This window comes from Phalangium opilio, unplaced genomic scaffold, assembly GCF_054372755.1.
Source record: "Phalangium opilio isolate 3A_F unplaced genomic scaffold, DU_Popi_V2 ptg000022l_1, whole genome shotgun sequence".
Lineage (NCBI taxonomy): Eukaryota > Metazoa > Arthropoda > Arachnida > Opiliones > Phalangiidae > Phalangium > Phalangium opilio.
The window spans coordinates 3,881,248-3,886,014 of NW_028324154.1; the positions used below are offsets into that span (position 1 = coordinate 3,881,248).

The 4,767-nt window shown below is 33.5% G+C and overlaps 1 long non-coding RNA gene across 1 annotated transcript; it reads right to left on the reverse strand.

The window, feature by feature from the left end:
• Positions 1-874: 874 nt before the first annotated feature.
• Positions 875-4,471, reverse strand: LOC149695165 (uncharacterized). Its single transcript, XR_016382528.1, has 2 exons — positions 3,885-4,471; positions 875-3,593 (listed from the first exon to the last, which is right to left on the reverse strand). It is a non-coding gene; the product is annotated as an uncharacterized LOC149695165 (long non-coding RNA).
• Between the last annotated feature and the right edge of the window lie 296 nt (positions 4,472-4,767).

Sequence of the window (4,767 nt, forward strand, 5' to 3'; positions counted from 1 at the left end):
TTCATACATTTAATTTCGTATATCGAAATGCTACATTTCTAATGTCGCGACTATGAAGGAAAGGTTGCACTGCAATTTCCCTCTTCGTACTTTAGAGTTTTATAACGTCACCACCCCTTTCTACATTGTTGGCGTTACTTGTACACCGGTAACGTATTACGCATAATCATTTTAGCACGCGTAAATACCATTTCGGAAAACACACAGTGGCGAGGCCACCATTGGGTATTATCCCTCGCACCAAGGGTCACCGCCAGACGGTAACAAAGTTGACTACAGGCAGGAGGCTAGTCAACTTGCACTGCCTATAGCGGTGCTTCTGGGCGAGAGAGAGAAGACCTTAATGGCGGCATCACACCTGTGTTTTAATTCTCTGTATGTAATTTCTAAAATGGTCTACTCTCTTACAAATGTACACCGATTAGACTGAGTGATCGGTCCTTCAGGCGCTAGCGAGTGTCAAGCCACAACAATAATCATTCTTGTACACGAACGTTTTATAGTTTTAGGTTATTAAGGTTGGCGGGCAAGTCCGGAGAGTCATGTACCGTTCACTAATGTGAAAAGGTTTCGACCTATATGGTAATATTTGCTGGGTGTATTGCGTCGGCTCAGATGACCCAAAACACTGGAACCACTGGTGATTGTAAAATTTTATATATTGGGGAAATGGAGGAAGGGGGGGGGTTAAGTTAAGTGTGACCTTCTTCGTTTAACTGGTAAAGAATGGAGATGAATATAACAAGCCATTGGTACTGAAACGTATTTCTTTTTATGTAATCTTTACCCTTACCTCTGGTTATATACCGTTATCATATTTGTCCAGTGCTACAGATAGCTACCTACTAAATGAAACCACACAGGATAAACGATGTTGCTTTGTCTTAAATAGACGACATTAGTTATTTAGTTTATTAACTAGTCTGAACAAAATAAATTTAAATTATCATATTTTTTTGGAACATCAGTCTTCTTAGCAACTTACAGATTTAAACTTTTTTGGGTGCACATTTGAAAATTTGTCAAGCCAGCAACAATTAAATCTAGGTCCGTCAAGGTGCTTACACGAAATCCCTTGAAAATAATTAATTTCATGATAAAATGTTTTCGGAAAATGTAATTGTTCTTGAAAAAGCGTAGATATGTAATTTTTTCAATTAATTTAGAGGGAATAGATCGATTAACAGTAAAATCAGTTGATTGAATTTAATATTTTTTAAGGATTAAATGGATAAAAATAACTAAAAAAAATTTCAATATCTGAAGCTTCAGCCAATTGATAAACCTCACACATATCGTTTGTTTTTTCGGCCTTGGTCCAAATCAAGACGTTTTTTTATAATATCTGTCACTTCAGTCTAAATGTAATTAAATTTTAAATAATTATGTTAGCTTTACCGTATATATATATATACGTGGGCTATTTATATATATAGGCGCTAGCCCACTTGCGAGAAGGTTCAAGGTAGTTTGACCATAAAGGATAGGTTTGACTAAATTGACTCTGCGAGACTTCAAAATTCCAATCGTGCCGAGACTGCCGACTACCGTGTAGTTTTAAATCTAACTTAATACCACTACCAAAACCTGGTACCACTTGGCAAGCCCTTCATTTGGGTCTAAACTCTAGAGTGATGCGGTTTATTGTGTTTGAAATAGAAAAGTTAAGAGTAGAAATTGGAAGAAAGCTTGAATTTTTAAACTGGTCCCGCCTCCATTCTCATCAAAAAACTTAATTATTAATTTTTTCAATTAAAAACTGGTCCAAGCAACCAATAAACTGGTTTTGGACCAGTGGACGTGTGCTATTTCTAAGTCTGGTAGTGTTAAAATTGTAACAATACTCCTGTTAAAAAGGCACAAATACTGTAACATCCCCCCCCCCAAACTTTAAGTTTCGCTCCTTTTCAATGGCTCTCTTTCAATATGGGAAAAATGCTTTTAAATGACAATTTATTTAAGTGTAAGAATTAAACAGGAAAATGGAGGCTGAGTGTAAGATAAGTGTAGTTTTAATTATAATTTGTTAGTTTAATTATAAGGTATCCATGAATTTTCCAAAAACATTCGTGTTTTGGGTTGATTTCACATTAATTATACTTGATTAAGTTTAATTTAACGGTTTATCTAGTGTGGATACAAGTTTCGATAGAATATTAACTTTAATTGCAATTACCCTAAAATATGTAAGAGCTTTCGATGTATTTTAATGATGAATTAAATCAATTTGAAAGTGAAATAGGAAACATCTGTGGCTGTGCGAAAAACTTGTGATGTTTTAATATTAATTTGAGCGCGGTTCGGGAGAGTGGATTAAGCTTAAAAGTATAATTTCTTGGAATTTTTTACCCTAATTGCAACGTTTAGTGAAGTTTAACATTTTTGCCAGTCATTATTTTACCTTAAACTTTTGAATTTCGCGCTAATTAATGTACTTTAAAGACAGTTTAAATTAACTTAAGTGTGAAATAGAAAACATTGGGATTTATACCAATGGCTTGGGTAGTTTTAAATAAGATTAAAAGTTATTTGAGTTTTTATCCAAAAAATGAATATATTTGGTTTAATTTCACGTTAATTATATTTAATTGAGTGACAATTAACGTAGGATTGTGTTTCGGCAGTGTATATTTAGGTTATAAAATTACTTTCAATAAATACTTCACGTTAATTGCAATTTTTAGTGGAGCTTTTGAATCTTATTTTACTCTACACTTTCGAATTTCGCGCCTATTAATGTATTTTAAAGATAATTTAAATTGACTTAAATGTGAAATTGAAAACATGGGGCTATACTAACAGCTTGTGCAGTTTTAATCTTAATTAAGTATTTTATTTCAAAGTTACTCGAGTTCTCATCCAAATATATATATTTCATGTTTAAATTCACGTTAATTATACTTAATTAAGTTGAAATTAATGAAGGATTGAGGTTTGGCAGTGTTGATTTAGCTTACAAAATGAGTATCAAATCACCTTAATTGTAAAGTTTAGAAGAGTTTTTCATTCTTGCCAAGACAATGTGTTAAATTTTTATCATACCACGTGCTAAATTTGCGGTAACATAAAGATCATCTATAACATATGTTAATGAATGATGTGATTCTATAGTTTAGCTACTTTGGCTTCAATAACAGTAATTAAATTAAATACCTAAACAATTCATAGCAATTTAGAAAAATGAACAAACGGCAATGTGAACTGTGGAGATAGCGAACAACGTAACCCTCCGTTGCTGACGTGGTTACGTTGGAAAAATCTGCGCCGATGTAAACATGGAAATTATTTGACTAATTAAATTACATAACGACACTGTCCTCCTGGATTAATCAGACCACTGTTACTTATATTTATGAATTAACAAAATCCACTGTTGGTAACAAACTGCGCTAAGGTAAACACCACGAGTCTTTAAACTGCCGTAAGGAAAACATTTTAAACTTTTTGTCATCTTACCAGTAGCATTTTGAAGTTTTCGATCTTTTCACAGGGTGAAAAGCACTATCTTTATTTCAACACGTTAATAATTTGAATAGGTATGCCATTTTTTACATCAAATTGCAAGCGCACACGGTAAATACAGCATAAAAAACCTAGGGTAGTAGGGTTAACCCGGTTAGGCTCTGTTTCTAGCATAAAATTGAGCAGACTATATAATGGATTCCAATCCAAAACAAATGAGAGCTGGAAATCAGCCTTTTTAATAATCTTTAAAGAGTAACTAAAATAGGGTAATGGCAGCCCTCTGCCTTCGACTGTATTAAGCTCTATGGGGAAACAACATGGGGTGCTATTAGTCTATATAACTTAAGCCTTGGCCGTAAAGAACGTCGAAAAACTTACTTCAAAAGATATAAAAACCTCTATTAACTGTAATAATTTACCTGAATTACTTTTCTAGACGAAAATTCGACCTGATAACGACCTATTTCTTATTAAGGGTGCTACAGTTAATTAGAAAATACATATAAAGGTGCTCAAGCTCGGACGAAATACCAAAGTAATTTGTTAGTCTACTGCTAAGAAATTAGGAAAATCAGCAAGAAAGCCAACATTTGCAATTTGTCAACGTAACTTGTTAGCACCCACAAACCTAGGCCCTTCTAGTTGTCAACGAGAACAAAATGAAGCATTAGGTTTAAGCATGGTTTAAGCGCGCTATAAGGTTAGGCTGACTTCTGGCCCAAAAGTAATTTTTTGACGTACTATCTTAATTAGTTAAATTACAAAAATTAGAATTCATTAATTAAAAATCGAAACACGTAAGTTTCCCATTTAATAAATGCTTGTTAATTTAGAAGTATTCCGAAAACTAACTTCGCTATAGTTTTTCCGTAAGGCCGGCTTCAATTGCCTTAAAAAACCGAAAATTTTTAATGCTTTTTCTATGGGACGCTAACCCTAAAAGGTGTGACTTTTTCTTTAACATTACGGAAGGGTGTCATGTCATATCTACAAGGGCCTACCGGCCCTGTAGAATATCTCAAATTCAAGTATTTAACGCATTAAGGCTGTGATTGTCGCTTTAGTGAGTGACTTAGATGTAGCCACAATGAACATTGGTTACTGCAAATAGGGGGGATTTCGATTTTAGATTTAACTGACTTACTAGCTTAATTTAATTACTAGAAACACATTCCAAGGTTTACGAGTCATTAAAATCCCGGACAGACCCCCAAAATGCGACAATTCTATTTATTATTTAATTTAACTTAGAATATTTATTAAGGTATTGAATCGGTTGTCTAGGGTTTTCATAATTTTGAT